Genomic DNA, 11,248 nt, shown 5'->3' with positions numbered 1-11,248 from the left:
TTTTTATCTCTGCTCCCATAGTGAATTTCTGAAAAAACTGCCAGGAGTGTATTTTAAACCAAGTTAGGGAGCCTCAGCCTTAGCCTCTCAGGCTCCGTCCGGGACCTGCAGCCCAAAGCTTCAGAGCCGCGGCCCCAGACGCTGCAGTCTCAGGTTTCTTTACCTCCAGAAAGAAAACAACTGACTCCTTGCATCCTGGAAGTTCATTTAAGAGACTGAAATTAGAGACTTCTTTCAAATTTGGACATGGCTAATCGAGGAGCAACAAGACCTAACAGGCCAAATACTGGAAATAAAATATGCCAGTTCAAACTAGTACTTTGGGAGAGTCTGCTTTTGTCAAATCGAGCCTAGTGCTTTGTTTTGTGAAGGGCCACTTTCATGAATTTCAAGAGAGTACCATGGGGGCTGCTTTTCTAGCCCAAACTGTGTGTCTTGATGACACAACAGTAAAGTTTGAAATGTGGGATACAGCTGGTGAAGAACAATACTGTAGCCTAGCACCCATGTACTACAGACGAGCGCAAGCAGCCATAGTTGTATATGATGTCACAAACGAGAGTCCATTGTCAGAGCCAAAAACTGGGTTACAGAACTTCAGAGGCAAGCCAATCCTAACATTGTAATAGCTTTATCAGGAAACAAGGCTGACCTCGCCAATAAAACAGCTGTCAATTTTCCAGGAAGCACAGTCCTATGCAGATGACAACAGTTTATTATTTCTGGAGAAATCAGCTAAAACATCAATGAATGTAACTGAAATATTCATGGCAATAGCTAAAAAGTTGCCAAAGAATGAACCACAGAATCCAGGAGCACATTCTGCCAGAGGAAGAGGAGTAGACCTTACTGAACCCACGCAGCCAACCAGGAGTCAGTGCTGTAGTAACTAAACCTCCAGTTTAAACTAACTGGAATGTTCTTCTGCTTCCTAATTGTTAATAACAGTGGAATTGGAGCATTTAACCAGCCCAGTATGACTTCCAAAAAGAAGAGACTTACAATAGGCAAGTTTCTAATACAGAATTATTTTAAGTGTTTTGAACTTAATTTTTAATAACATACATGTGACCCTCTGACTAATGTTTTAGCAGTGGAAGGGGGAAATGAGAGCTGTGTGTACCCTTGTTTCCTTGGAAGGTTAGCGGGACTCATTTCTCTTCATCAGTGATATAAACAAATGATTCTGAACCCACAGTTAACCAGCCAGTTCTGTGAAAAAGATTTGGAACTTACTCATTTGGACTTTTCCAAAAAAATTCTTTCTTTGGAAGGAGGTTCTAAAGATATTTATGCTTAGCTACCATATTCAGGCAACCTGTAATTTCTATTAGTATCCTTATTTAAAGTATACGTTCCACATTTTAACAAATTAGCCACAAGGAAACAGTCCCACATCTTCAAGGGGAAAAAAATGAACATTAGTGGCATCTAAATTATAGCTAGTCCTGTTATTTTTTAAATGGGGTAAAAAAAAAAATCAAATGTAACCCCATCTTATTTTAGGAGCATGAAAACTAATAAAATGCATCTTAAAGGATAGTGTTCCCTTCAAACATGTAAGTTCTTCAACAAAAGTGAAACAAACCAGGTGTCTGTGATTTCTGTTTAATCACTGCTGGCCATTACATAGCTTTTGTTGTTTGGGAGTAGGGAGGGGGCTTTTGTGCCCTTTGGACATAAACATAGTCAACGCGCTAACAATTATGTACATTCAAACTTGATTATTTTAAATTGATCTTCAGCTGTACTGTAAATAGGGTACTGCATTGCAGTCTCCATATATGTTTATTACTTTTCTATAATATTTAAGAGTTGCTTAAAAGTATACCAAATGTACAGTTACTAAAACAGCTACTTTTTTCCTTCTCTCCTCCTTTGAAAGGAAGGGACTTCAATTGTTCCTACCTGGCTGGAACCATAATAAACAATGTACCAGTAATTTGTAACATAAGTATTGGATATGTTAGTAACAATCTTGCAGCCTTGTTTTCCAAAGTTCATTTTATTTTGATCAGGTCAGTATACTTGCACTAATTGTTTTAGGTATTTTCATTATATGAAACCATGTGTCAGAGATGATTTAATCTATTTAAGTGTTGAACTGCTAGCAGAACTTGTACATTCACAGTAATTCAAAATTAGTAAGGAAAACATTTCACCAGGGTTTAGTTTTATATTGAGGTACTCAGGTTGGAATACAGTGGTAGAAAAAACAAAAAAAAAATTGTTTTTAATTAGAAAAAATAAACCAAGTTAGGGTTCACAGGTCAGGTCCTTCCATTCAAGGCAGTTGAAGCTACAGCCTTGGAGGCTGACGTTAATTTCCACAGGTGACGTACATTAGGTCTACCCGGAAGTAATAATCATAACGGGCATCCCTTGTGTTCACACATGTAGCCCATGGATCCTCTGACAAGCTTATTTTAGAGAAGAGGAGACTGAGGCTCAGAGTACTTGACATTTCTCCTGGGACAGCACACAATGAGAGCCAGAGCTGAGGTATTCGGACTTGCAGCGCTGGGCAATTTCCATCCCACCCTTTAAACATATAGGCATCAAAACATCTGCCAAACTCGTTCTTGGAGGAACCATTTCAACGTTCTTTGTTTTAAGAATCTTCGACATGGATTTGTTGGATGGCCTCTAACCATCTCAAAGCCCAGTGAAATGGTCCCTTCCTCGAAAACATTTGCTTGGATTTAGGGCTGGGTAGGTGGGTGCCAGCCTAATGTTTTTGATCCAAATGATGGATTTGGTGACTAAGATGAGAGATCATTTAAATAGCAATACATTTAAAGCTGAGTATTTCAATCAAGTGAAAGGGAAAACAAAGCGTTTTCAATCTTTGTATTTATCATTTATTGTGATGGAATTTGTGATGAGTCAAAGAAAGGTTATGGAACAGCAGCCTGCATTTGTTCACCAGACTTAGCATGGGAAGGTCAAGCCATCCTGGTTAAAGTTAAAAATTAGTTACCTTTCCCCATGATACGATTGAATAAGCACATTAACAGTTTATAAAAGAGGTTGTGAAACCTCCTAAGGGGGAAAAAAAAATATTATGTAACCAGTTTAGGGGAGAGACTTGCCTGATTCCACCTCGCAGTAGGGGGTTGAACTGCCTGACTGGGAGGTTCATTCCTATTTCAAAAGTATTATTATTTCCCCGGAAGTGTTTATCTTTTATTGCTAATAACACTTTACTCTCCACTTTCTCTGCTCTGTCCTCTCAATCTACGTCACCACCCACACCCTGAACCAATATAAACATCTACCCAACATCGGAGCACTAATCTTTATTAAGTAAAAGCAGCACCGTCTTTTCTGCCTACCAACAGGGTTATAATCCTTGAACTGTCATTGGGACAAGCTTTATTGGACTTGTGGTTAGGGTGCTTGAATATCTATTTAAATCCAAACTAACAAAATACATGTGGACATCAATTAAAACAATGACACCCAAAGGTATTGAAGAGCCACAAGAAGTGTTTAGGATTGTAACAGCCCTGCTACCTTAATGAGGAGAGTCTGTTAGCATTTATACATGGTTAGTAGTAATGTCATTCATATATTTTTTTCTAAAAAATGTTCATCTACTATAACCAGACAGTAAGGGAACTGATATATATATCAACTTTAAATTGTTTAAAAATATCCTGCCTTGAGGGCTTCCCTGGTGGTGCAGTGGTTTAGAGTCCGCCTGCCGATGCAGGGAACACGGGTTCGTGCCCCAGTCCGGGAGGATCCCCCATGCCGGGAGCGGCTGGGCCCGTGAGCCGTGGCCACTGGGCCTGCGCGTCCGGACCCCGTGCTCCACAACGGGAGAGGCCACAATGGTGAGAGGCCTGCATACCATAAATAAATAAATAAATAAATAAATAAATAGATAGATAGATAGATAGATCAATCAATTAATCAATCAATCAATCAATCAATCTTGCCTTGGGCTTACCTGGTGGCGCAGTGGTTGAGAGTCCGCCTGCCAGACGGTCCGGGAGGATCCCACATGCCGCGGAGAGGCTGGGCCCGTGAGCCATGGCCGCTGAGCCTGCGCATCCGGAGCCTGTGCTCCGCAACGGGAGAGGCCACAACAGTGAGAAGCCCGGGTACCGAAAAAAAATATATATATATCCTGCCTTTTGTGATACTTGTCATCATTAAATATGTATTAGGTTGCTGGGTAAAAATGCTCTAATGCTAGATTTGTGGTAGGAGACAGAATGTGAAGTTCTACCTACAGTGGGAATTCAATTAAACTTTTTAAACAAAATTATGGCCTTCAAATACATGAAAAGATGCTCAACATCACTAATCATTAGAGAAATGCAAATCAAAACCACAATGAGGTATCACCTCACGCTGGTCAGAATGGCCATCATCAAAAGATCTACAAACAATAAATGCTGGAGAGGGTGTGGAGAAAAGGGAACCCTCTTGCACTGTTGGTGGGAATATAAATTAATACAGCCACAATGGAGAACAGTATGGAGGTTCCTTAAAAAACTAAAAATAGAACTACTGCATGATCCAGCAATCCCACTACTGGGCATATACCCAGAGAAAACTATAATTCAAAAAGAGTCATGTACCAAAATGTTCATTACAGCTCTATTTACAATAGCCAGGACATGGAAGCAACCTAAGTGTCCATCGACAGATGAATGGATAAAGAAGATGTGGCACATAGGTACAGTGGAATATTACTCAGCCATAAAAAGAAACAAAACTGTGTTATTTGTAGTGAGGTGGATGGACCTAGAGTCTGTCATGCAGAGTAAAGTAAGTTAGAAAGAGAAAAACAAATACCGTATGCTAACACATATATATGGATTCTAAAACAAAAATGGTTCTCATGAACCTAGAGGCAGGACAGAAATAAAGACACAGACGTAGAGAATGGACTTGAGGACACGGGGAGGGGGAAGGGTAAGCTGGGACAAAGTGAGAGAGTAGCACTGACATATATACACTAACAAATGTAAAATAGATAGCTAGTGGGAAGCAGCCGAATAGCACAGGGAGATCAGCTCGGTGCTTTGTGACCACCTAGAGGGGTGGGATAGGGAGGGTGGGAGGGAGATGCAAGAGGGAGGGGATATTTGTTATACAGCAGAAACTAATGCAACATAAAGCAGGTATAGTCCAAAAAAGATGTTAAAATAAAAAAAAACAATTTTTAAATGTGAACAATCTGTCCTCTATATTCTTCCAGAGGCAATGTAGTTGGACTTTAGTCCCAGTTCCACATATTAACAAGGAGATTTTGGCTAAGTTAGTTAACCCCTCTGTAACTTAGTTCATTTATAAAATGAACGTAACAAAAGAAGCTGATTCAGAGAGTTGATGAAGATCAAGTGGGATGTTTTTGTCTTTTGTATCTCAGTGAACATTCAATATGGTTTAGCTATTTTATATTCCATTACTAATAGTTAATGCTATTGATGGCTGAACTTGTACCAGGAAGCTTTGTTAAAAGTACTTTACTCATCTTACCTTAATGATATAACAATCTTATGAAGTAGGTAGTTTTACCCTGGTTTTATAGATAAGGAAAATGTGGCACAAAGATTTTGAGCAATGTTTCCAATGTCACAAAATCACTAAGTAAGAGGGCTAGGATTTGAACCCAGAAAGTCTGGCTCGAAATCTCTTTTACATAAGTAGTGTGACTAGACAATAGTAATTCTCAAGTCATTGTACTTAACTCATGGCATACAGAAAATTGTCAGCAAAAATTTGAAGCCATGGGCAATGGGTGTTTCTAACCAAAATACATCCATTAGAGCCTAAAGGGTTTTTTGTTTTTTTGTTTTTGTTCCTCTCACCTACAGAAAATGTCATTGGAAAAATAACTAAAATAACCGAAAATGAGGTGTTGCCTTATCTACCCATCACTCCTGAAAGAAAAGTAAAAGAATTCCAAATTTTGGGTTTTGAAGAGGCAAGTCAATACATGAACATCAATGCATGAACTTATTTACAAAACAAACAGACTCACAGACTTAGAGAGCGAACTTATAATTACCAGGGTGGGAAGGGTCGGTGGGGAGGAATAGATTGGGAGTTTGGGACTGACATGTACACACTGCTATATTTAAAATGGATAACCAACAAGGACCTACTGTATAGCACAGGAAACTCTGCTCAGTTATACATGAATCACTTTGCTGTACACCCAAAACTAACACAATATTGTTAATCAACTATACTCCAATATAAAATAAAAAGTTAAAAAAAAATCAATACAAGTAGCCAAACGACGTATGAAGAAAATGTTCATCTTGATAGTAATGTGGTAATAGTAACATGCAGTGTGTGTGATCGTGGGGAGGAGCACCAGAGGTTCAGGGTCAAATAACCTTCCACAGGGCAGTTTGACAGAGTATCAAAAACCTTCAACAAGGTGACTTCCCTGGTGGTGCAGGGGTTAAGAATCTGCCTGCCAATGCAGGGAACACGGGTTCGATCCCTGGTCCAGGAAGATCCCACATGCTGCGGAGCAACTAAGCCCATGCACCACAACTACTGAGCCCACATACCACAACTACTGAAGCCCGCGCTCCTATAGCCCATGCTCTGCAGAAAGAGAAGCCACTGCAATGAGAAGCACACACACTGCAATGAAGATTAGCCCCAGCTCTCCACAGCTAGAGAAAGCCCACGCAGTAACGGACACCCAACATAGACAAAAAGAAATAAATAAAATAAATTAAAAAAAAATTTTAAAAACCTTCAACAAGCATGCCCTCTACCTGGCCATTCCACTTTTAGGAATTAATTCTGTACAAAAGAATGCATAAATGTGTTTATTTAAACATTATTTATAATAAAAACTTGGGAGCAACCTCATGAGAAATTTATTATGCATATGGCAATTCAATTTTTTTCTAAGGAGATGGACATGGATGTGAGCAAAGATTTACCAAAACAGATGTTTATGCTAGTAAATAGTAAATAATAGGAAAAAGAGAGAAAAAGAAAAGAAAGAAGGAAAGAAAATGACTTCATTTGTTAAAAAGGAGAAATTAAAGAAATTACAATGCACCTGCATAATTTGGAAATTATATTGTAGACGTCCATAAATATGCACATGAAAAAGACTCAAAGAACATACACTAAGAGGTTAGCAGTCATAACATCAGAGTTGTAGTACTAAAAGTAAATTTTGCTATATTTTCTTTGTGTTTTCCAGATTTTCTTCATTAATCATGTATTACTTTTGTACTAGGGGAAAATAAGCATATTATAATAAATAAAAATATTTATTTTAATGTGGAAAAAATTTCAGGTCTATATTAATCAAGATGCTAAACTTTGAGTGACAGAAAACCCAGTTCAAATTGTCTTAACAAGAAGGAAGTTATTCCTGAACATGTCCCAGGCATGGTTGGACCAGGTCTCAGACCTCTCACCATCTCTTTATCTCTTGTCTTTCTTTTCTTTCTATTGCTTCGTTTTTAGGAATGTTCTCTCCATGTGGTGGGACACGTGTTCACAAATCTATTTATATCCTCCTCTCTCAGCAAATCCACCAACTGCCTTTTCAATAAGACTTAAAAGTCCTGAATCTTATTTTCATTGGCCGTCTGAGGATAGTGTACCCATTTGTGATCCTATCAGCTCTGTGAATGGAATGCCGTGATTGGTTATGCCTGGGTCACATGCCCAGTGCTGGAGCCAGGAGGTGTGGTTAGCTAGGATGGCTGGAGTGAGAGTTGGAGAAGGTGTTTTCCCTAAGAGACAGTGGGGTTTGTTCCATGTGAAAAAAGAAGAGTGGAATACGTGGTGAGGTAAAAGCCACAAAAACAAAGACACATTCACCACAAGATTGCAGTTTCTTTAGAGGCTGGCTAGACATGGCTAGGAGTAGCATTAGCAGCCTTGAATCATTTAGATTTCTTGTGGTTGCAAGTGACAGAGAATTCACTTAGATTTGGGTTAAACAACAAAGAGAATTTATTGGTTTACATAACTGAAAAATCTGGGCTGGCTTCAGTGAGGCTAAGCTACCCAAGGATCTGGCTCTTTCAGTGTCTCCAGCGGTGACAGTTTCAGCTCCAGATTCTACACAAAGGCTCCTGGCAACTCTGGGCTCTCTCTCCAGGGTAGCGAATTGCTCATCCTCACCACCCACCAGGTGTGATCTAGGGACAGAGAATCTCTTTTAGTATTTTTCAAGCAAGTCCCGTGATTGTCACCTCTCTCGCTGGCCCAAATGGAAAGAGTTTGAGAAGGGTTAGTATTCATTCTTCTCTAAATGTTTGGTAGAATTCACCAGTGAAGTCATTTGGTCCTGGACTTTTTTTGTTGTGGAGTTTTTGATTACTGATTCAAGCTCCTTACTAGTAATCAGTCTGTTCAGATTTGCTATTACTTCATGATTCACCTTTGGTGGGTTTTAGGCTTAAGGAATTTATCCATTTCTTCTAGGTTGTCCAGTTTGTTGGCATATGATTATTTACAGTAGTCTGTTATAATCCTTTGTATTTCTGTGGTATTACTTGTAATGTTTTCTCTTTCACATTTTTTTTAATTAAAAAAATTTTAATTTTTATTGGAATCCTCTTTCACGTCTAATTTTATTTGAGTCCTCCCTCTTTTTTTCTTGGTAAGTTTAGTTGAAGGTTTGTCTATTTTGTTTTATCTTTTCAAAAAAACAGCTCTTAGTTTCATTGATGTTTTCTATTGTCTTTTTTTTCTATTGCCTTTTTAGTCTCTATTTCATTGAAAATTTCTGCTCTGATCTTTGTTATTTCCCTTTTCCTACTAACTTGGGCTTAGTTTGTTCTCCTTTTTCTAGTACGTTGAGTTGTAAAGTTTGGTTGTTTATTTGCGCTCTTTCTTTTTTCTTAATGTAGGTGTTTATCGCTATGAATCACTGGCCTAAATTGAATCATGAACTCATCCCCGACCAATCCATATGGCCTGAGGAATGGGATACATTGATTGGCTTGAGCCAATTATAGTTCATTCCTGAAGCTGGGGCCAAGGTCAATCCCATCTGGACCACCAGTGAGGGTGGAAGAGGTGTGTATTCCCAAGGAATGTCAGCATGGGAAAGGGAAGAATTCATGCTGGAGGGGTGACTAGCAAATGTCTATAACAACTCTTTAGAAGTCTGATGTGTTTAAACACTGTCTAGATGTCCATTTCTAAACAGGAAATATTTATTAAACCTATATCTTGCCTGCGGCTTAGTTGCAGAATATTGCTAACTTACATGGCTAAATGAAGAAGCATACACATATCACAGGTCTTCAACCGTATCTCCATTTTAAGCCATTCCAACGTGCCTCCTGTTTATCAAGAGAGGTAGAGGCCATCAGAGCACCCTGTAAACTGCCCTACACAGCCACAGGCAGGCAGTGTCACTCCTCTTGGGTTGTAATAACCTAAAAAACATTGTATTATTATTGAATACATATTTTCATGAAACTTTGTTTAGGGAAACATATGGGGCTTTGAAATGTCGGCACACTGGGAGGAAAGCAGGAAGTGTAAGGAGTTTTGTGCTCCTGTTTCTTTTATTTACAGGGTGGGTTCAAAGTCATGCAGGGTTAGCAAGAAAAACAAGCAAAATGATCCATGCCTGCTTTGGATGACATCTGTCCCCTAGGACAGTCACTAGCTTTGGGTTTGGAAAGGTTTTCAGTGGATGGCACAGGCTAGGAATGAGATGTTTTCTTTTCAGCTCCAGAAGGAAGCTTGCATGGGTCCTTTCAGAGCTACGCTCTTCTGTGATAAATATATGTGTCTCTTCCAGAGAGAGCAGCAAGAAAAGCTCAGCCACTGACAGCTTAAGTTGGGGAAGAAATTCACCCAGGCTAATGTCATTGTAGCTGAGGGACAGCTTTGAAAGTTACATGATTAAAAATGCTCTGCATAGACAGCAGCGGGGCTTGAAGTATGATATGACTAACGGATCTGTTTTCCCAGGTGGCAACTGCTGCAGAAAAATCCCCCATCTTGCCTCGCATGAGTCAATGGAATTCTACAAAAGTGTCATAAAATGTCAGTGAAAACATTTCCTTCACTAGGGCCTATGAGATGATGAAGGTCACGAAGGGGAGTGGTCTGCCTGACCACCAGAGGTCTACCACACATCAAGAATGAGTACCCGGCTCATTCATGCCGGCAGCCTAGGACAGAGACTCATAGCCCAACCACAGCGAGCCCCGCCACAGTTCCAGGCTCCCCACCACACTCATGGAACATCTCTCATTGCCAAGGACCTACATTATCAGGCAGTAAAGGGACACTTCCATTTTCTAATCTCTGACTTCTGCCATGACTATTTTATCCATTGGATTTTCTAGGTCCAAGACCTGGTGCAATGAGATTCCAGGGGCCCATGAACATGGCTGAGTCCCTGAGTAAGAAAACAATGATCGGTTCTCATACACACAAGGAGCATTGCAAAACCCGAATTCACAGGTGCTTACATAAATGCTCACAAAGCGCAGCATTATCCCCATTTCGTTAACTGTTGAATTGATTATTCAGAAAAATTTCATTACATTTGGAGACCATTTGAAAGTTAGATTTGGTTTCACTTCAAAAGAAATCCCAAGAGCATGACTGCTGAAAGTCAGAGCCGGTTGTAAATTAACTTTGTCACTCATTGCCAAATGATTTCAAAAGCAAAATTATAACAGTCCTTTAAAAAAATTTAAGCTAAAATTATGTTTCATGTGAAAGGTAGGTGTGTTTAAATAGATTTTCTAAGATGTAAGGATTTTCCAAGATGTGGGATCTTCAAGAGTAAGGGTAGCTAGGACCTGAAGACCTTTCGGACAGTCTGAAGCTGCTGGGTATTTAGTCACATGCATGCTTAAGTCCAAAGGTCCTCTTTCCATGCATCACATTAGGACCCATGCATCCCTACACCAAATTCAGCATGAGGGTCAGGGCATACGAAAACCTGAGTGGAGTGATTCCTGTCCGTTTAGTAACCAGTCAACAGACGTTTATGTGCTATATTCTACTATATTCCAGGAGATGTTCTGGGCTCTCAGAATACAGCCATGAAAACAAGTCCCTGTACTGATGGAACTTTCAGTCTAATGGGGCCAAAGACTATCACCACATAAGTTAAAGGTATAATATGTTCGGTGGCGGTAAGTGCTAAGGAGAAAGTAAAGCAGAGGAAGTGCACTGAAGGTTGCAGTTCTAGATAGACATAGTGGCAAGAGAAGGCCTCATTGGGAAGGGGTTATCTGAGCAAAGAGCTGAAATGGGGGAAGAA

The 11,248-nt window shown here is 39.7% G+C and overlaps 1 pseudogene; it reads left to right on the top strand.

Moving 5' to 3' along the window:
- Positions 1-246: 246 nt before the first annotated feature.
- Positions 247-1,056, top strand: LOC112400040 (ras-related protein Rab-5A pseudogene; annotated as a pseudogene).
- Positions 1,057-11,248: the final 10,192 nt, after the last annotated feature.

This window comes from Neophocaena asiaeorientalis, unplaced genomic scaffold (genome assembly GCF_003031525.2).
Source record: "Neophocaena asiaeorientalis asiaeorientalis breed wild unplaced genomic scaffold, Neophocaena_asiaeorientalis_V1.1 scaffold397, whole genome shotgun sequence".
Lineage (NCBI taxonomy): Eukaryota > Metazoa > Chordata > Mammalia > Artiodactyla > Phocoenidae > Neophocaena > Neophocaena asiaeorientalis.
This window is presented reverse-complemented; position numbering and strand designations above follow the sequence as displayed.